This window comes from Lactuca sativa, chromosome 9 (assembly GCF_002870075.4).
Source record: "Lactuca sativa cultivar Salinas chromosome 9, Lsat_Salinas_v11, whole genome shotgun sequence".
NCBI lineage: Eukaryota > Viridiplantae > Streptophyta > Magnoliopsida > Asterales > Asteraceae > Lactuca > Lactuca sativa.
In genome coordinates, this window is record NC_056631.2 from 100,102,439 (window position 1) to 100,125,620 (window position 23,182).

Sequence of the window (23,182 nt, forward strand, 5' to 3'; positions counted from 1 at the left end):
ACGGTATCCTAGTTCAGGTGTTGTTTGACTCGGGTGCCACCTGATCGTTTGTTTCTCTTGCGCTTAGCAAGAGGTTTATTGAGTCTTCGGGCATGTTGGATTGCCCTTTAGAGGTAGAGATTGCTGATGATCGATCGGTGCGAGCATCAGCAGTGTTCAAAGATTGTGTTCTAAAGTTGTTTGAGGAGCGCTACTTGGTAGATTTGGTTCCCATTCCGTTGCGTGGGAACAAGGTGATTATAGGCATGGATTGGTTGAGCCCCAATAGGGTGGTGATAGATTGTGCACAACAGCTGGTGCGGATCTGGACCCCAAGTGGGGGAGAGTTGGTGATCCACAACGAGAGGCCACATCGTGGACCCACAGTATGTTCATCAGTGAGAGCTAGGCGCTACCTTCAGCAGGGTTGTGCGGGATTTGTCGCATATGTTGTGGATACCTGGGAGGCGGGTAAGGCGATGGTGAGCGAGGTTCCGATGTTACGAGACTACGCTGATGTGTTCCCAGATGAGCTTCCTGGAATACCTCCGGAGCGACAGGTGGAGTTCAGGATCGACCTAGTCCCTGGTGCGGCTCCGATAGCCAAGGCACCATACCGGTTGACTCCTCCCGAGATGCAGGAGTTGTCTGCACAGCTGCAAGAGCTGTTAGACAAGGGATTCATTAGACCGAGCAGTTCACCCTGGGGAGCCCCAATTTTGTTTGTGAAGAAGAAGGACAGGTTGCATCGGATGTGTATAGATTATCGGGAGCTGAACAAGGTAACAGTGAAGAACTGTTACCCACTCCCGAGGATTAATGATCTCTTTGACCAGTTACAGGGAGCATCTTGGTTCTCCAAGATCGATTTGCGTTCAGGTTATCATCAGATGAGGGTCAGAGAGGAGGATGTGCAGAAGACCGCGTTTCGGACGTGCTCTGGCCATTATGAGTTCGTGGTGATGCCGTTTGGGCTCACCAATGCTCCTGCCGCGTTCATGGACCTCATGAACCGCGTGTGCAGACCGATGTTGGATCGGTCTGTGATAGTTTTTATTGATGACATCTTGGTTTATTCCAAGATGCAGGAGGAGCATGAGGGGCACTCCGAGAGGTGTTGGAAACCCTGAGGAGAGAGAGCTTATATGCTAAGTTCTCCAAGTGTGAGTTCTGGTTGCGCGAGGTGCAGTTTCTTGGGCACCTTGTCAACCAGGATGGGATTTCAGTAGACCCGGCCAAGGTGGAGCCCATGATGAGATGGGAGATTCCGAAGTCTCCATCCGAGATTCGGAGTTTCCTGGGTTTAGCGGGTTATTATCGAAGATTCATCTAGGATTTCTCCAAGATAGTCGTACCATTGACCAGGCTAACAAGGAAGGCCGTGGTCTTTCATTGGGGGCCTGAGCAGCAGGCAGTGTTCGAGACACTGAGACAAAGATTATGCGAGGCGCTAATCTTAGCCCTGCCAGAGGGCATGGAGTATTTTGTTGTGTACTACAATGCGTCCATCACAGGTTTGGGCGCGGAGGCTATGAAGGAGGAACATCGGAAGAGCGAGCAGATAGTGGGTCACGTTACCTCCTTCAATTATGATAGCCGGGGATTATTGACACTACACCGTAGGGTGTGGGTACCGTATCATGGAGGTGTGCGCCAAGTCTTGATGGAGGAGGCACACAAATCCTGATTCTCCATTCATCCCGGGGCAATGAAGATGTATACGGATCTTCGTCTAGACTATTGGTGGCCCTGCATGAAGTAGGATGTGGCTTGGTACGTTGAGCGGTGTTTGACCTGCAGGAAGGTCAATGCCAAGCATCAGAGACCGCACGACAAGATGCAGCCGTTGGACATCCCGTTGTGGAAATGGGAAGATATTACGATGGATTTTATCACGAAGCTTCCCAGGACCGCGCGAGGAGTGGATTCGATACGGTCATCATGGATCGATTGACCAAGAGCGCCCATTTTATTCCAATTCAGGAGAGCATATCGGCCGAAAAGTTGGTCGACATCTATATCAGGGAGATAGTGGTGTGGCACGGGGTGCCAGTATCAGTGATTTCAGATAGGGATGTGCATTTTACTTCTAGGTTTTGGAAGAAGTTTCATGACGAGTTGGGCACTCGTCTGCATTTTAGCACCGTCTTTCACCCGCAGACAGATGGTCAAAATGAGCGGACCATCCAGACTCTTGAGGATATGTTGCGGGCATGCGTGCTAGACTTCGGTGGTAGTTGGGATACCTATCTTCCTCTAGCTGAGTTCTCATACAACAACAGCTACCACGCGAGTATTGGCCGTCCTCCCTTCGAGATGTTGTACGGGCGGAGATGCAGGACCCCGATATGTTAGGGTGAAGTTGGCCAGAGTGTCATTGGGAGCACCGAAGTGGTGCTCAAGACGACCGATAAGATTCAGCAAGTTCGGAGCAGGCTTCAAACTGCACAGAGTCGGTAGAAAAGTTATGCCGACAAGCGCCATTCAAACTTGGAATTTCATAAATTCTCCTTTGACTCTAAACCTTCCGAACTAGAATCCTTAATTCAATAAAAGCACGAAGCATCACTTTTACCAATATACCATTGGGCTCGAAAGTACAAACTGAAAGCTTGGCTCACACAACCTATATATAATCCACTCCCGAGTGGGCCTAGAACCTAAACCCTTTGAAGTCTAGAGCCCTAACTTGATCCATTAATGCCTATAATTCTCAAAATCGGAAGCTTCTCGAAACTGGATGTTACATTGTAGCACTTGGTTCCTGGTACGTACTCCTTATATCTAATATTTCTTAAATAATACATTTTTCCTTGGACTCGGCGAGTTGAAGGACCAACTCGCCGAGTAGAAGCGGGATGAGACACGGGGTCTAAGCTTTGGACTCGGCGAGTAGGCCCTGTTTGCTCAAAAACCCTAACTCGGGTGTTTGCACCCTATTTAAGCACTCTAACTCGGCCTCCCTTGTCCCTAACACTTCTAGAAGAGCTGTAGAGCGAAACCCTAGCCCCCTTTTGTCCCTGTGAAGGAAGTTTGAAGCTTGAGAGAAGAAGAAGGAGGTGGAAGAGTGCAAGGAGGAGAAGTAGATCCGACATCTACCCTGCAAGAGGCTTCCATTCAGGTAGAAAAGTCCCTACCTTGATCACTAGTTCATTAGATCCCCTTTTGTCCCTAATTAGTGGTTTTCAAGCCCTAAAACACCAAACTCCATGTGTTTGTGCTCTATGATCCGAAAGGACTTCAGATCTAGACCTTATGGACGTATTAGAAGTATAAAGTCTTTGTGGTTGAAGTGATTGAGGTCCCTATTGAGTGTATGACATCATAAAGAGCTTGGATTTGCCTTTTGGAGCTTATAGGGCCATGCATGCACGTAAAGTTTGCAACTTTACGTGATAAGCATGCCTTAGGAACATAGATCTATGGTTTGGAAGAGTTGCATGTCTCAGATTTGGTCTGTATGGGAAGTGGGTTGAAGGGACTCGGCGAGTCCCAAAGTGGAACTTGGCGAGTTCTATGAAGATGGTCTTAGACTCAGCGAGTTGGATGAACAACTCGGCGAGTCCTATGAAGATTGCCTAGAACTCGACGAGTTGTTCTTCAAACTCGTTGAGTCATATGAATTGTTACTGAGTAAGAGGGGTTTAGGTGTTGAAGGTCCAACCCTTCGTATCTGCACGTGGAATTAGCAATTTAACGTGTAGCAATAGTCCTAGAAACCCAAATCCTCATAAAGGATGCTTTGGTGAGGATTTGGAAGCGAGTAGGAGATCTGCTCATGGGACTCGGTGAGTTGTTCTTGGACTCGGCGAGTCGGATCGCGAGTCGGTTCTTTCGTCCCAAGTAGTGAGTTAAGGGTGACTCAGTGAGTGAGAAGAGGGACTTGTCGAGTAGGACCGGATTAGTGGGAGAAGGACTCGACGAGTCTGTGTCATGACTCGGCGAGTCCAGTCAACTGGAAGTTGACTTTGACCAAGGAGTGGACCTTGGACTAGGGGTGGGTCAGTCATCTGACCTAAGGGTGTTTATGAGTGGCTAATCTATGTTTATGATTTATAGCTGGAGGATTACCGGTTCAGCAGTCAGGCGCTTAGCAAGCAGACTTTCAGCAGCTACTTTTCGAGGTGAGTTACCTTCCAATAGCAGTGGGTCTACGGCCATAATGCCGGCCCACTAGTAGGAGTTATATGATTAGATGATTGTCTCTATGATATTCATCTAGGTTTTCTACTACATGTGATATGTTTGTGTGCTAGTATGATATGATGCTATGTGCTAGTGACAGTAGGGGAGATAGTCCACAGATTACCGGTTGATAGGGCCGAAGGGGCAGTCATGCCCAACCATGCTAGATAGATTATGTGATACGTGTTATGTGGTAGTAGTAGGGGGTGAAATAGTCCCCAACATCCAGTCGAGAGGACCGAAGGGGAGACCAGCATCCAGATATGCTAGTCAGCATCCGGTCAAGAGGACCGAAGGGGAGACCAGCACCCAGGTATGCTAGTCAGCATCCGGTCGACCGACCAAAGGAGGGACCAACACCCAGATATGCTAGTCAGTATCCGGTGGAGAGGACCGAAGGGGCAGGTCGGGCACCCAGATATGCCTGACAATATATGTATGTTATGTGGTTATATGGTATGTGGTCCGGTGGGGGAACTCACTAAGCTTCATGCTTACAGTTTTCAGTTGTTGTTTCAGGTGCCTCTTCAGCGAAGGGGAAGGAGCTGGCGCGGTAGTAGCATATCACACGCACGCTTTTTGTTTTCCGTACCACGAGATATTTTGGGATTTGTACTCTGACAATATTATGTTTTACGTTTTGGTTTACAGTTACGAGACATGTTTTATTAAATGATATGATCGTATGGTATTTTGTTACAAAGGTTTTGAAAATCACTTAAATAAAAAAATGAAAATTTTGCCCGTATTTTGGGATGTTACATACATCCTATGAACCGTATAAAAAGAAGCAAGATATATGTATTGCTTACTAAGCTTTATAGGGGACATTTGTTTATAAATGATGTGTTTAGGTAACATGTTAAACTACAAATACATGGGAGAGACATATAACTTTAAGACCAACTATATAATATTAGTTGCTCAATAGATGGATGTATAATTTAGTTCATGTCATATATTCTGCAATGTATTATAGTGCATATTAAATGATATGAAGTCCAGTGGCGAGTCTAGAACCTAAACATACGTGATTCACTATTTAAATAAAACTGATATACAAATAAAATAGTCAAAAAAAATATGGGTTGCAGGTTGGGTCGTATAAGGAAAAAACGATTTAAATCTCTAGCAACTGTATCCGACAAAGTCTAATATCTTTAAATATTTTGACAATTGAATCACTACTAACACTATCTAAAACAAAATTTTCAACATATGACATAAACTATAACTAAAAAATTATATTGGGTTATTTTTTTTAATGAGTACTTAACTATTTGGGATATTGAGATATAAAATATGAGCTTTAAAAATTAGAAGTTATGAAAAAAATAATTAGACGTTTCATAAATAAATTTTATATATTATTTGTATACAAATAAAAGAATAAGGTGGGTCAAGTGACCCACCTTCCCAATATGTATACTCGCCATTATATAAACTTGTTACCTTGATGTTGCAAAATTACATAATTATGTTTTGATTTTTTAGTAAAATGATAGTTTTTGGTGTACTTTTAGACTTGAAATGAAGTGTTACATAGTAGTTTAACTATTTAGATAATCAACTTTCATTTTTCATAAAATCATAAAAACACCGATTTGTCTATCTACCAACTTTTTCATCTCATCCAACACTTACATGTTTCTAACATGTTGTGAGTTCCATTTTAATTTCACTTTTACATAGTTATGGAAATTACATATCGAATTCCATAATAAAGTTCTTAAAGTGTGTTGCTAAAACGCATTCCAGTTTCACAAAAACAAACTCATTCAAATTCATATAAAATGAAAAAAATGCAAAAATGGTTCTTGTGGATGACAAAAAAATGTGGTTTTGGTCCAAAAGGTTTGGTGGTACATGAGTGGTCCAGTTTTGGATCTTTTTCGTGATTTTGGTCCTTATACACTTAAAAAGAGATTTATGCCCTTATAATTAACTTTTTCCTTTTTTATTAACTCGATACAAAAAGAAAACTAAATAAATAAATAACCAACCCTTCCCCCTTCTTCCATTTTATCAAGAACAAGGAAGCCATTCATCACAGCTCCACCCTCCGATGTAACCCTATGCCCGAATCAACCATTGGCAGTCGCATATCTCACCGGAAACCACCGCCAACATCGCTATATGATATTTCACCATCTTCTATCTTTCATGTGGTTTTCCCCCACCTTCTTCGCCATAAATTTCGTCTGACACCATCTCCATTCTCACTAGAAACAATCGACAACCGCAAATCCCGCCGGAAACCACCACCAAAGTCGTCATCTGATCTGTCACCGATGATGCTCCGGTGAAAAGGGTTGTGCTGTCTTTTAGATCCTCATATTATATTCTATTACATGTTGTCTTCGTCTTTGAGATTTGGAAGTCGTCGTTGATGGATATAGGGTTTGCAAATCATAAACCATAGAACTGTCGGTCAATTTAAAGTTCCTTGCGACCATCATCGTCGTCTCCAAACTCAACTTCCAGTCCACCATTGTCGAGTACTCGTTCTACCCAAGCTTTAGGTTCTAGTTCAGGGGAAATCGATCTACCCTTCATCACCAGTTGCGTTGTTATCTGATGGAGATGCTGATGAAGTGCGAAGATAGTGGACAGATTGGTGTTAGATCTCGACTAGTGTAACAACCATAAATTTTACCTCAAATTTAAACTTTTTAAATCATACATAGAAACCAAATAGCATTGTTTAAAAAATGTTTTCAAATCATTTCCCATCAGAGTGTCCCAAAAATCATAACAAAAGGATGAGGAGCGGTACGGTCACGCCTTCGCCTTTCCATGACCTCCTGAAGTACCTGAAACAATAAACTGAAATCTGTAAGCCCGAGGGCTTAGTGAGCTACCCCCAAAATACCAATACCACACTGACAATAACATATCAGAAATGATCAATCCATCAACATGCATACTGGGTCATCGGCCTGACTGGACCGCCTTGCTGGGCCTACAGTCTGTCTGAATCTATCCCAAGTCTTCGGCATGACTGGTCCACCACGTGGGCCTACAGTCCACCAGTCCTTTGCCCCGAGCCTAAACAGGTTCAGAGCACACCTGACCTTCTGGTCAGTAGGACATCAGCACGTGAAGAAACAGCCCTCCACGTCAGACAACCATCGCATAGCCCTAATCGCATCCTGTGTACCATCAAATGTCGGGGGCTTCGTATTATCGAAGTCCCGGTACTGGAAAGCCCTGCCGGCTCCTCCTCCAACCCATGCCTCAGTTACAGCCGAAGTGGCTGCAGCGGAAGCTGTCTCTGCTAGAGCTGCATATCGCTCATCAAAATACTCAACCATCATAGTCTTAATCGACCCAAACATCTCGGGCAGCTGCGCTCGGAACGCAGTAGCAATCTCGTCGTGCATGATCTCCCGGATCCTGGCATCTAACTCCTCAATCCCTATCTGAACCACGGGCTCAGGTGCTACCGGCACCTCCAACCCTCCATTTCCCGACCGCGATCCTGATCCTGATCCGGATCCCGAACCAACACGTCTCGTCACCACCATACTGAAATATATATATATATATATATATATATATATATATATATATATATATATATATATATATATACAAGTCATCAGATAAACAATGTAATGTTAGGAGAACAAAACCCAAGAACCCTAAGGGTTGTGATTTCCTTGCTACGCGTATGGGTCCTGTTCTTTCAGTAGTACGGGCCCATACTACCTTCCGCACCTACCCAGATTTTTCTCACGTATCACCACAACGCCCTAACAATATCATCAGGATAAAATGCGCCCAACCCTCACTTCTAGATGAATATCAACTATCTCGCTTCTAGTCTCACCACTTCTCCTGACTCAAATATCCATGAAACTTCGATCATCCCCTACAGCGCTAGTGCATGCTAGCTACACATAACGCTGGACCCAATAGACTTTCGAATATCCAATCCTACCCGAAGGCCGAATCAACATTCTCAGGCTATAAGGTCTTTATTATGCACAGCCGCGATGCATGCACTAAACATCTACAATTATGATGTTAATTACACATACAAGAAACCCTAGGCTAATAGGCATCATGCAATCAGGCAAGTCTATCATGTTATTCCTGGAGATCCCTAGCCTAGCACTAGCATGCTGTTCTAACATATCAGAATATCAAATAACTGCATGGTATTTTGGGGTTTACTTACAGGCTTCGGCTGATCGTACCCTCTGCATCCTCCATCCTTATTTTTTTAAACCATTTTAAAACTTATTCCAAAAATCTCCTTGATTTGAGACTGGATTCACACGAGTGTTCCTCCAATTCACTCAAACCAATGCTCTAATACCAACTAGTAACAACCATAAATTTTACGTCAAATTTAAACTTTTTAAATCATACATAGAAACCAAATAGCATTGTTTACAAAATGTTTTCAAATCATTTCCCATCAGAGTGTCCAAAAAATCATAACATAAGGATGAGGAGCGGTACTGTAACGCCTGTAGATCCGGGTTTGTCAATTTAGAGGTAATAAGGGTCAAAAACGACTTTTTGACAAAATATTATTTAGAATAAATAATCTTAACCAATCTTTAAAATATGCCTCAAGGGTTTCGTACATATAAAGAACGCCGAAATCCGAGTTACAACGAAGAAGTTATGGTCCGTCAAAGTTTTACGGCAAAACCGGCACGACACCGGGAGACGTAAATGGTGAATTTTTGATAAAGGACTTTTTAGCCTTATCGATCCAAATAAAAGTTGTAGTATATGTTAAACCGAGAACATACAATAAAAGAACGCCCAAATCTAACTTCGTATGAGGAAGTTATGAATTTTCTAAGATTTGGCATAGCAGTGCACGACCCGAAACTCGAATTTTAGTCCGAGCGGTTTTTGGCCTACGCGACCTAAATGAGAATTGAATATCTCATTAATAGGAACTCAAAGGTAAAAAGACAGACGAAAACAGAGTCTGTATGTAGAGGTTATGAATTTTACGCGGACATTTAACAGTATAATCTTCTCGTACTGTTAAATTTAAGATCGGTCGAGAATTAGCCAACAGAGTCAAAATGAAAGTTATAGACCTTATTTTTACCTACGCGTGGATATAAAGAACGTCAAAAACGGATGTCGTATGTGAAAGTTACGGATTTTAGAAGTCGGAAGTGTGTTGTGCGAAAATGGGTGATGTGACACAATCTTGACCATTGCTTTCTCCCCAAGTCTTGCCACTAGATGGTGACATGTGGCACCAAGTTCAGCCATTTTCACCCTATAAATAGAACCTCTCCCCTCATTTTTTCACACCTTTCCCATTCTTTCTTCTTTTTACTCTCTCTCTCTCTAGAACCTCTCTCTAGCCCCGAAACCCACCGAAAAAGCCTAGGGAACCTCCCTAGCACGAGGCGGAAGCCCCGGAGTGCTCGACGGCTCCGATAAGAAGAGCTTTTCGGCTCGGGAATGCTGCTCCAAGCAAAGCCCGGTTTTTCTATAAAACTCGTTGTTACTGAGCTACGCCTACGCTATTTTTAATATATCGTTTATTTAATTATAGTAACGTTATTAGGAACTTATAATAAGTATTTGGGTTATTATTATGGGTTATATAAGTATTGTTTAATGCTTTTATAATAGTAATAATAGCTAGATTATTAATTAGTCTCGACAAATAATATACTAAACTCTAGTGGTAATAATACTAGGTTTCGTCGAAGGAAATTATTTTTAAGAAGCGAAGCGCTGTCTGAGTTCGGAATCACCACCTTTTCAAGTGAGTGCATAGTCCCTTTCATGAACATGATTTTAATACAAGTATTAATTAAAGTATCAAATATATGTTAACGATTTAAATATTTGTTGAAGAGTTTATGTGTGAGTGCATAGTCCCTTTCATGAACATGATTTTAATACAAGTATCGATTGAAGTATTAAATATATGTTTATGTGCGAATTATATGATGTTGCCTGAGATACTTGTTAAAGAACATACCTGATTATATATGCTGATTTAGGATAAAGAGTAAACCTAAATTAATTATGAGGAATATTGGGTAGTGTTTTCTTACGAGTACGAGTGAATTATACTCAGAGAATGAAAACCTTAGTATATGTCATTGATCCGGGAGCATGGATTAGACATAGTCATTGTCCCTATTCTGAGAGTATGGATTAGGCATAATCATTCATCATTAATCCTAGAGTATGGTTTAGTCATTCGTCCTTAGTCCGAGAGTATGGATTAGGTAAAGTCGTTCATTTCTGATCCGGGAGTATGGATTAGGTAAAACGGCTAATCTTAGGTCCGAGAGTATGGATAGTCTAGTTGTAAGGATCGACGGGGTGGGATAAGAGTTGTTTATATATATGGTGAAATTGTATATTTTGTTAGTTTTAAACTATATATATGGTATAACATTGTGGGATTGAAATCCCTATGTACTCACCAGGTTTCCCAACCTGACCCACTCAGTTTATTTATATCACAGGTGTTGATATGAAGTCACATTACACTAAGACATTAAGAAGATATAAATCACTAGTGATGATGAATGTAAGTTCTGTTTATGCTTATGTTTCTATATTGACGATGACACCCAAATGCTTTAAAATGAATAAAAATACTTTTCTTCAGAAGTGCTTTGATAACGTATTTATCATGTTTTACCGGGAACAAATTCCCCAACATTTTTATAAAAAGGGTACTCTGATTTTTATAAAGCATAAACATAATCGGTCTTTTTTTGCCGTGAAAATAGGGATGTCACAGGTACGGTTACGCCTTCGCCTTTCCATGACCTCCTGAAGTACCTGAAACAATAAACAAAAAACTGTAAACCCGAGGGCTTAGTGAGCTACCCCCAAAATACCAATACCACACTGACAATACCATATCAGAAATGATCAATCCATCAACATGCATACTGGGCCATCGGCCTGACTGGACCACCCTGCCGGGCCTACAGTCTGTCTGAATCTATCCCGAGCCTTCGGCATGACTGGTCCGCCACGTGGGCCAATAGTCTTCCCGGACCGCTCATAGGGTATATTGGCCTTCAGCACAAAGCAAGACCGCCTCAACCTAACCACAAGGAAATAACCACATGCACATATAACAGGTAATCACATAGAAATCCATAGAAAAACAAATCGATCTAGCAAATCGTAAGGCATAGCAACATCCTAACCAGGATACCGACCTAAACCAAGTCACTAACATAATACTGTCCTAATTACCAGGACGCCGATCTAATCATATCAATTAGCACATCAACCCGTACATGTACAATTATCAGATATAACTATCTCACAGATCATCGATCATAGTAATCTCTCATAACCAAAACACCGACCTAACCAGGTTACTAACATATCAATCCTAACGGATCATAAGAGCATGACAACATACTGTCTATCTGGATACCGATCTAACATATCATAACCACATGTAACATACCGTAACAATAACAACTAAAAGGGGTCGGCCTTGGTGCCGTAGACCCTATCGATATAGTGAGGATAACTCACCTCACAGATGTCGACACGAAAGGTAAACTCTAACTCTCGGACCACTTGACACAGGCTCCACCACCTATCATCAGTACGTCATACTCATAAGTCCTTAACCTTATAAGGTACCCCATAACCCGCTAGTCAACCCCTGGTCAAAGTCAAAACCCTCAGTCAAGGTCAACAGTCCATGTTGACCCCAACTCACCGAGTACCATCGGCTACTTGCCGAGTTCCTTGAAGTACAATCTAACTCGCCGAGTCATCGAGGTGACTCGTCGAGTTCCTTTGATTCTCGTTCTAACGTTAAGGCCACGTGTCAAGTTCCTTCCTTGTAACTCGATGAGTACACACTCATACATATCCAAGAGGAAACCCATCCGACTCGCCGAGTTGTTCTTCAACTCGCCGAGTCTTATGGCTATCTTCATCGGACTCGCCGAGTTGTTCATCCAACTCGTCGAGTTCACGGCCATCTTCATATGACTCGTCGAGTCAACCTTGCGACTCGCCGAGTCCATGGAGTCATTTTGTCATGCAGACAACTTTTAAGCCATGACAAGGCCCCAAATTGTAGATGCAACTTCCTTAGGCCTGCTTATCACGTAAAGTTGCAAACTTTACGTGTAAGCAAGGCTCCAATGACTCAAAAAGCCCAAACTATGCTTGAAATGGGGTTTTACACTTAGGGATGGCTCAAACTTGCCAAAGCTAAGAACTTTATGGTCCTTTAATCCATAGAGAGTTCAGATCTGAAGTTACAACTTCAGATCTTGGCTCATACTCCAGGAAATGACTTTATAACCCAACCAAGAACCCTAATCTCCAACCAAGGAGGTCAAGAACGAAGTAGAAAGGAAGATAACAACTTGATACCTTCCCAAGAGATGACAACTGGAGTAGATCCGGATTTTCCCCAAGCTCCTTGCTTCAAACCACTTGCTTCCCTAGCTCTTTTCACCAAAAATCCTCTTCCAAGGCTTCAAACGCAAACAATGGGCACACACACACATATTAGGGTTTGCTAAAAGACTGCAAAGAGGCTGAAAGAGGTTTATGTTCCCTTAAATAGGGTGCACAACCCTGGGATTTAGGGTTTCAGCTGCCAGCTCCTACTCGCTGAGTCCCAATATGGACTCGTCGAGTAGGTTACTTAACCCGCGATCCTTCCTGCTGCTACTCGACGAGTAGATCAACCGACTCGTCGAGTAGGGCTTAACCCAATAACTCATATTTAGAGAATACCTGAGAATCGGGGCGTTACAGCTCTCCCACAATTGAACTAGACTTATCCCTCGAAGTCTGCTGGAACAACCTGTTGGGTTTTGAGCATTCTAACACTCCTAAGTGTACATGCGACCCTAAATACCTTGGATCTATGTTTTCTCTATTATACATGCAAATATGAACATCTAAGGTATTCTCCTAATCTAGCATACAAAGCAATGAATATAACAAGATAGAATACATACCTCTTTGATGTAGAATGTTCTCAAGAAGCTTGAGTGCCTAGTGCCCCAAGTGTGACACCTCAAATGGCTCACACAACATCAATTGCTTTTGGAATAACCTTGAGAGAAATGTAGAACACTTGAAATCGGCTATCCCTTCTCTATCCCTTAGTGGCCGATTTTTCCAAGAGTATGATCTTTATATAGTGTTACAATTAGTGTAAACCCTAATTGTCATGACTTTCCATTTTCCTTGGATCCATGGGTTCAAATACACCATGGAGCATCTTATGGGTTTTAGCCCAACTTGATAATCCATGGAGCATTAGCCCACTATACAAGTATGGATGATTTACACAATCAACCCATATATTTGATTAGTCTTCTTTTCACCACTTAATTAATTCTTGATCAATACTAATTAAATAATCTTATTAATATATTAGAACTTATAATATAGTGTTATTTCTCTCATTATAGTCTATCCAAATGCATGATGCCATGCAACCCAAATGGACCATGTCGGGTCAGGTCAAGTCTTACCAATTATAGTTATGGACTTAGACATTAATCCAACATAACCAATGCCGGGTAATGCTCGCGCATCTCTGCCTCTGGCTCCCATGTCCACTCGAATCCCTTCCGATGTTCCCACTATACCTTTACTAAAGGTATTTCCTTGTTCCGCAGAATCTTCTTCTTCCTTTCCAAAATAGCCATTGGCCTCTCCACATAGTTCAGGCGCTCATCGAACTACATGTCATCTAACGATACCACTGCCTACTAGTCCATAATGCATTTTTGCAATTGCGAAACATGAAATGTGATGTGGATTAGATTAAGCTCCTCCGGAAGCTCTAGTAGATAAACCACTCTGCCAACCCTGGCGATAATCCTGAACGGCCCAATGTAACGGTGACCCAATTTTCCCCTCTTCCTGAAGCAGATCACACCCTTCCAGTGTGAGACCTTCAGAAGAACCATGTCACCGACCTGAAATTCCAGCTCAGATCGGCGCCGGTCGGCATAACTTTTCTACCGGCTCTGAGCGGTCTGCAGTCGTTGTCTAATCTGCCGTATCATTTCGGTAGTTTGCAGAACTACCTCTGTCCGACCCATCACTCTGTGCCCAACCTCGCCCCAGCAGACTGGGGTCCTACACTTCCGCCCATACAACAACTTGAAAGGTGAGGCCCCAATACTGGAATGATAGCTTTTGTTGTAGGCGAACTTTGCAAGCGGTAGGTGGGAATCCCAACTCCCACCGAAATCAATAACTCACGCCCTCAACATATCCTCAAGGGTCTGAATGGTTTGCTCACTCTGCCCATCAGACTGCGGATGGAACGTTGTGCTAAAATGCAGTCTCGTACCCATTTACTCATGGAACTTCTGCCAAAAACAGGAAGTAAACCTGACATCTCGATCGGAAATGATAAAAACTTTAACCCCATGGCGAGAAACAATCTCTATGACATACAGGTCGGCCAACTTCTCTGCCGACGAACTCTCCCGTATGGGTAGAAAATGGGCACTTTTGGTCAATCGATCCATGATGACTCATATAGCATCAAACCCCTTTGCCGTTTTCGGTAACATCGAAATGAAATCCATTGTGATCCGTTCCCATTTCCACATAGGAATCTCCAGAGGCTGTAGCTTACCATGCGGCCTCTGATGCTCGGCCTTGACCATCCTATAGGTCAAGCACCTCTCAACAAACCAAGCAATATCTCGCTTCATGCCAGGCCACCAATAATTTGAACTCAAATCACGGTACATCTTTTTGGCTCCCGGGTGGATCGAAAAACGAGACTTATGAGTCTCCTCCATCCCTGTCTGCCGGATCCCTCCAGACATCAGAACCCAAACCCGACCATAACGGGTCAACAATCCGCGGCTATCCTGAACAAACCAGGCACTTTCACCCTTAATCCTCTCCAACTTCCAGTTCTCTGGCCGCATGCCCTCAGTCTGAGCATCTCTGATCAAACCCACCAGTGGGGAATCCACTGCTATCCTCATACACCTGGCTGGGGTCGAGGACCCAGTTGACTTGTGGCTCAGAGCATCCGCTACCACATTCGCTTTACCAGGATGGCAAAGGATCTCGCAATCATAGTCCTTGACCACGTCCAGCCACCTGTGATGCCTCATGTTCAGGTTCGGCTGATCCATTATGTGTCTCAAACTCTTTGTGATCCGTGTATATAGTACAACGGACCCCGTATAGATAGTGCCTCCAAATCTTGAGAGCGAAAACCACCGCTCCCAACTCAAGATCGTGCGTAGGGTATCTCGTCTCATGCGGCTTCAGCTTCCGTGACGCGTAGGCTACCACTCATCCCCTCTACATGAGGACTGCCCCCAAGCCTGTGATGGATGCATCACAAAATACCACAAAATCCTCCACTCCCTCGCAGAGTGTCAACACTGGTGCCTCGCATAAACACTGTCGGAGGGTCTCAAACGCCCTTTGCTGCTCGGGGCCCCACCGGAAATCCACCCCCTTCCTCGTTAGACGAGTGAGGGTTACAACAATCTTAGAGAAATCACGAATGAATCTCCGATAATACCCTGCTAAACCCAAGAAACTCTTAATGTCTGAGGGAGATTTCGGAGTCTTCCACTGCATTACCGCCTCCACCTTGGCCGGATCAACCAAAATCCCCTCCTGGTTAATGAGATGTCAGAGGAACTGGACCTCCCGTAACAAAAACTCGTATTTCGAGAACTTGGCATATAACCGTTCTCGCCTCAGAACCCCCAGCAGCTCCTTAAGATGCTCCTCATGCTACTCTCGAGTCTTGGAATACACCAAGATATCATCTATGAACACAATGATCGAACGATCGAGCATCGGTCTGCAGACTCTGTTCATCAGATCCACGAACACCACTGGTGCGTTGGTGAGCCCAAACGGCATCACCACGAACTCGTAATGACCATAACGAGTTCAAAACGCGGTCTTTTCCACGTCCTCCTCCCTCACCCTGACCTGGTGATATCCTGATCTCAAATCAATCTTGGAAAACCAAGACGCACCCTGCAGCTGATCAAAAAGATTATTTATCCTCGGGAGTGGATAACGGTTCTTCACCGTTAACTTGTTCAGCTCCCTATAGTCAATGAACATCCTGTGCGAACCGTCCTTCTTCCTGATGAAAAGGATCGGTGCTCCCTAGGGTGAACTACTCAGACGAATAAACTGTTTACCCAACAATTCCTGCAACTGAGATGACAGCTCTTGCATCTCTGGCGGTGCCAGTCGGTACGACGCCTTAGCGATAGGGGTCGCGCCTGGTACTAGGTCAATCCTGAACTCAACATGCCTCTCAGGAGGCACTCCGGGTAACTCCTCCGGAACACATCAGCAAACTCCCTCACCACCGGGACCTCAGAAACTGAGAGCTGCTCTCTAACCCGCGTATCTACAACATACGCCAAATAACCTGCACACCCGTGCTGAATATACTTCCGAGCCCTGGCTGCCGAACAAAACCCTGATCCCAACCTGGTGCCCTCCCCATATACTACAAGTTCTCCCCCACTTAGGGTTCGAACCACCACCCGCTGTCCCTCACAGTCGATCATAGAGCCAAAACGGCTAAGTCAATCAATCCCTACAATCATGCACACTTCCCCCATGGGGATAGTAATCAAATCTATCGGGAAGGACAACCCGAAAATCTCCAACTCACATCCCCGGTGGACCAAAGAAGCAGAAAACCCATGTTCGTTGGCGATTGAAACTCGCAACAGACACTCAAGATCATCTATCGGAACATTGAACCCTCTAGAGAAGGTCTGAGATACAAACGACCGACTCGCCCCCGAGTCAAATAATACCAAAGCGAGCAAAGAATTCACTAAAAACGTACCTAATCACAGGTACAATCAATAAGCATAACAAAAAACAATAACTGAGACAAAGAATAGAAACATACCAACAACCACATCTGGTGCTGACTTGGCCTCCTCGGCCGTGAGCTGGAAGGCGCGACCCTGGGCCTTCGAAGGCTCCACCTTGACTGGCCTCCCATCTCCAATCCTCGCAGCAGCTGGCGCGGAACCCTGTGCCGGCTTAGTGGCGAGCTGCAGACAGTTGGTCTTCACATGACCAACCTGATGACAATGGTAACAAATCCTCATATCTGCGGGAGGGGCGGACTGACAGCAGTCCCTGGCATAGTGCCCCTCCTTGCCACATTTGTGGCAACCACCTCCTGCTCTACAAACTCCCGAATGAGCTTGCCACACTTTCCACAAGTACGGCTCTGCTGACCCCCAGACCGTGTATCAGCGGTCTTAGACCGCTTAGGCGTCGGCTGAGACTGTGCCGGTGCCTGACGCTGCTCCTTCAGCTGCAGCTCTATCTCCAACTCACGCCGCCTCGCGACTTCCTGAAGGTCCAGGAGGGTATTACATCGCTGGGTAGACACGAACTGTCGAATATCAGTCTTGAGCATACTCAGATAACGAGTCATCTGAGACTGCTTTAAAGTGAACTCCAGGCAAAACATAGCCCTCTCCGTGAACATACGGGTGATCTCCATCATAGACTCCCCATCCTGTCTCAAGGTTAAAAACTCTTGAGCAAGCCTGTGACATCCCCATTTTCCTGGCCAGAAAAGACCGATTTTGTTTATGCTTTATAAAAAAAAATCAGAGTATCTCTTTTAATAAAAATGTTGCGGAATTTGTTCCCAGAAAACACGATAAATATGTTATCAAAACATTTTCGAAGAAACGTATTTTATTCATTTTAAAACGTTTGGGATGTCATTGTTAATACAGAAACATAAGTATAAACAGAACTTACATTCATTTACACTAGTGATCTACATCTCTTTTAAATCTCTCAGTTTAATGTGACTTCATATCAACACCTGTGATATTAATAAACTGAGGGGGTCAGACTGGGAAACCTGGTGAGTACATAGGGTTTTCAACCCACAATAATATAATTATTATATTTAAACATCAAATAATCCATTCAATTTCCCATTCCCATTATCTTCTTAAGGATTTACCCTAAGGATCAGCTAACCCTCGATCATTCATTCCTAAGGACCGTCCTAAGGAAACAACATGAAGTCCATTGTTGCAAATGACACAATGGTCAAGAGCAGTTACTAATGTTATCACTTGGGCACAACTGCCAGAATTGGGACTTTTTCTATGAGGCGCTTATGTCGGTATTGACCTTTAAACGCTACTGTCATGGTCATAAGGCTCCCTATTAGGCGCAGCTGCCGATACTGTCCTTAGAGCGTAACTGCTAGGACGTCTACCGTAGATCTAAAACATCTACAGGTTGTGGCGCAGCTGTCAGTGCTCATCTATGGGGTACTAGGTCCACTGCTGCCAATGTATACCTATAGGGCACTAGGTCCGTACTACTAATGTTCCTCTATTTTAGCTTTTATCCCTCATCATTCATCTAGTCATGTTTTACCCAACAAATTTTGTAGATATAAAATACTTTATACCGCTTACATCATGTAAAACATGTATAAAAATCTTTCACAAGTATTCAGACAATATGCACACATAGCATGTAATTTATATTAAAATACTTCATATCTATGTGTAAGATGAAAGGGACCATGCACTCATTTGATAAGGTGGTGACTCGGCACTCGGACAACACTTCGTTATCTCAAAACAATTTCCCTCGACAAAACCTAGTATCAACACCACTAGGGTTTAGTCTAATGATAACCACGACAAATTAATAGTCTGACTATTATTACTATTATATAAGCGTTAAATAACACTCAATATAACTCATAATAATAGCCCAAATAATTATTTTAAGGACCTAATAACATTACTATAATTATTTGAAAGCTATATTAAAAGTTGTGTAAGCGTAGCTCACTTACAACGGATTTTAAAGAAAACCGGGCTTTGCTCGGAGCAGCGTTTCCGAAACCGAAAGACCCTTTTTCTCGGGACTCCGGGAGCCTCGGGGCTTCCCTCGGGTGCTAGGGGTTCACCTAGACTTTAGGGAGGGTTTAAAACCCTAGAGAGATAAAGTTTAGAGAGAGATATGAGAAAGGTGTGAGAAATTCGGATGAATTCGCATGCTATTTATAGCCTCAGCAGCCTCGGACGTACGCTGGGCTTAGTCCTCGACTACGCAGGGCGTAGTTCGCATCGGGCTACCAGATGGCTTCGTACGAGACACGCGTTGGACATCGGCTGGAGCTACGCGGCTGCTTGTGGACCGAGGGGGAAGCTATACGCGGCGCGTACCGAGCTTCAGACGTTGGGCGTAAGCGAAGGCGACATGTCGCAAATCCGAAGCGAGGCGTGATCATCAAGCAACGGCTAGGATCCGGCCACGTCACCAAATCTTGCAAATCCGAGTCTCGACTTCAAAAATTCATAAGTGTCGCATACGAGCTCCATATTCGACGTTCTTTATATCCACGCGTAGGTGGGAATGTACTCTACAACTTTCGTTTATACTCCTTCGACTAATTTTGATTTATTTTAAATTTTATATTTTTAACAGGCCGGGAGAGGATTGGTCCGTTAAAAATCCATAACTTCTTCATCCGATGTCCGTTTTCGTCTGTCTTTTTATCATTACGCTACAATTAACGAGATCTTCGATTCTCATTTAGGTTGTGTCGGCCAAAAACCGCTCGATCTAATATTCGAATTTCAGACTGTATACCGCTAAGCCGAAACTTCGAAAAATCATAACTTACTCATACGAAGTCAGATTTTGGCGTTCTTTTTATGGACGCTCTCGGTTTAACGTATTCTACGACTTTCGTTTAGATTTATAAGGCTAAAACTTGATCTATCATAAATTCACTATTTACGCTTCCCGGTATCGTGCCGGTTCCGTCACGAAACTTCGACGGGTCATAACTTCTTCGTTATAACTCGGATTTCGGCGTTCTTTATATGTATGGAAATCTTGTGACATATTCTACAACTTGGATAAGATTATTTATTCTAAATAATATTTGTCGAAAAGTTGTTTTCGACCCTTATTGCCTCTAAATTGACTAGCCCGGATCTGCAGGCGTTACAAAGCCGTTCCCGTTCCACTTGCGGAACGTAGCGGGTGCGAAACATGTCCCAGAACTGCTCCCAAGTAATAGCAGCCCACTGATCATCAGAATATGAACCTGTCGTCAATATCCACTAGTCCTTTACCCCGAGCCTAAGCAGATTCAGAGCACACCTGACCTTCTGGTCAGCAGGACATGAGCACGTGAAGAAACAGCCCTCCACGTCCGACAACCATCGCATAGCCCTGATCGCATCCTGTGTACCATCAAATGTCGGGGGCTTCGTATTATCGAAGTCCTGGTACTGGAAAGCCCTATCGGCTCCTCCTCCAACCCCTGCCGCAGTTACAGCCGAAGTGGCTGCAGCGGTAGCTATCTCGGCTAGAGCTGCATATCGCTCATCAAAATACTCAACCATCGCGGTCTTAATCGACCCAAACATCTCGGGCAGCTACGCTCGGAACGCAGCAACAATCTCGTCGTGCATGATCTCCCGGATCCTAGCATCCAACTCCTCAATCCCTATCAAAACCACGGGCTCAGGTGCTACCGGCACCTCCAACCCTCCGTCTCCCGACCCCGATCCTGATCCGGATCCGGATCCCGAACCAACACGTCTCGTCGCCACCATACTGATATATATATATATATATATATATATATATATATATATATATATATATATATATATATATATATATATACAAGTCATTACATAAATAACGTAATGTCGGGAGACCAAAACCCAAGAACCCTAGGGGTTATGATTTCCTTGCTACGCGTATGGGTCCTGTGCTTTCAGTAGTACGGGGCCATACTACCTTCCCCACCTACCCATATTTATCTCTAGTATCACCACAACGCCCTAACAATATCATCAGGATAAAATGCGCCCAACCCTCACTTCTAGAGGAATATCAACTATCTCACTTCTAATCTCACCACTTCTGCTGACTCATATATCCATGAAACTTCCATCATCCCCTGCAACGCTAGTGCATGCTAGCTGCACATAATGTTGGACCCAATAGACTTTCGAATATCCAATCCTACCCGAAGGCTGAATCAACATTCTCAGGCTATAAGGTCTTTATTATGCACAGCAGCGATGCATGCACTAAACATCTACAGTTATAATGTCAATTCCACATACAAGAAACCCTAAGCTAATAGGCATCATGCAATCAGGCAAGTCTATCATGTGATTCCTGAAGATCCCTAGCCTAGCACTAGCATGTTGTTCTAACATATCAGAATATCAAATAACTGCATGGTATTTTGGGGTTTACTTACAGGCTCCAACTGATCGTGCCCTTTGCATCTTCAATCCTCTTTTTTTATTTATTTTATTTATTTTATTTTTTTAAACCATTTTAAAATTTATTCCAAAAATCTCCTTGATTTGAGACTGGATTCACACGAGTGTTCCTCCAATTCACTCAAACCAAGGCTCTGATACCAACTTGTAACAACCATAAATTTTACGTCAAATTTAAACTTTTTAAATCATACATAGAAACCAAATAGCATTGTTTACAAAATGTTTTCAAATCATTTCCCATCAGAGTGTCCCAAAAATCATAACATAAGGATGAGGAGCGGTACGATCACGCCTTCGCCTTTCCATGACCTCTTGAAGTACCTGAAATAATAAATTGAAAACTGTAAGCCTAAGGACTTAGTGAGCTACCCCCAAAATACCAATACCACACTGACAATACCATATCAGAAATGATCAATCCATCAACATGCATATTGGGCCATCGACCGGACTGGACCGCCCTGCCGGGCCTATAGTCTGTCTAAATCTATCTCGAGCCTTCGGCATGATTGGTCCGCCACGTGGGCCTACAGTCTTCCCGGACCGCTCATAGGGTATATTGGCCTTCAACACAAAGCAGGACCGTCTCAACCCAACCACAAGCAAATAACCACGTGCACATATAATAGGTAATCACATAACAGCCTATAGACAAACAAATCGATCTAGCAGATCGTAAGGCATAACAACATCCTAACCAGGATACCGACCTAAACCAGGTCACTAACATAATAATGTCCTAATTACCAGGATGCCGATCTAATCAGATCAATAAGCACATCAACCCGTACATGTACAAATATCAGATATAACTATCTCACAGATCATCAATCATAGTAATCTCTCATAACCAAAACACCAACCTAACCAGGTCACTAACATATCAATCCTAAAGGATCATAAGAGCATGACAACATACTGTTTATCTGGATACCGATCTAACATATCATAACCCCATGTAACATACCGTAACAATAACAACTAAAAGGGGCCGGTGATTGGGAGATTATGAGAAGATGAACAGAAGGCAACATCTGGGGGTTTTTGGTGGTGATTGGGAGATTATGAGAAGAGGCGTCGGAGGTTGCAGTGAACTCCTCCTCCAACCTTTTCGTCGCATATCTACAGCGGTCATGACTACCGCTACTCCGTCCTCGTCGCATCCCCGACTCTCGTTCTTTCTCCATCGCATATCTCTAGAGGTCGATTTCTTCTCTGCTATCGACCGCTCGATTTCTTCCCTATTGCTTGATTTCATCTCCAGGTAAAACCTCGACTACTTCTCTGCTGCTCGATTTAATCTCCAAGTAAAACCCTCGTTTTTTTTGTTGATATTAACTTCATATATACAACTGCAAGATGAGTTTTGGATTTCTACTGCTTGATTACTCTATGCTCGATTACTTCATTTTTTTCGATTTCTACTGCTCAATTACTTCATGCTCAGTTTTTTTATTATTAAATATTTGTTTCATAAGATCATAGAATCTAAATTTCTATTTGTCAAAGTTGTGCTTCTTGCTACTGCGATTAAGTTTGGCTGTTGTTAATGGGTTAAATATCGATCCCTAAGAACTGTTGATGCTGACTTAAGTTAATATATCTCATCAGAAAGGTGAGTTTGTTTCTTTTTTTTTTCTTGTTTGTTAGTGTATTGAACTACTAAGATAACTAAACATAGAAGGGTTAATTTTCCTTTAGTTAAGTAAATCATACAAACT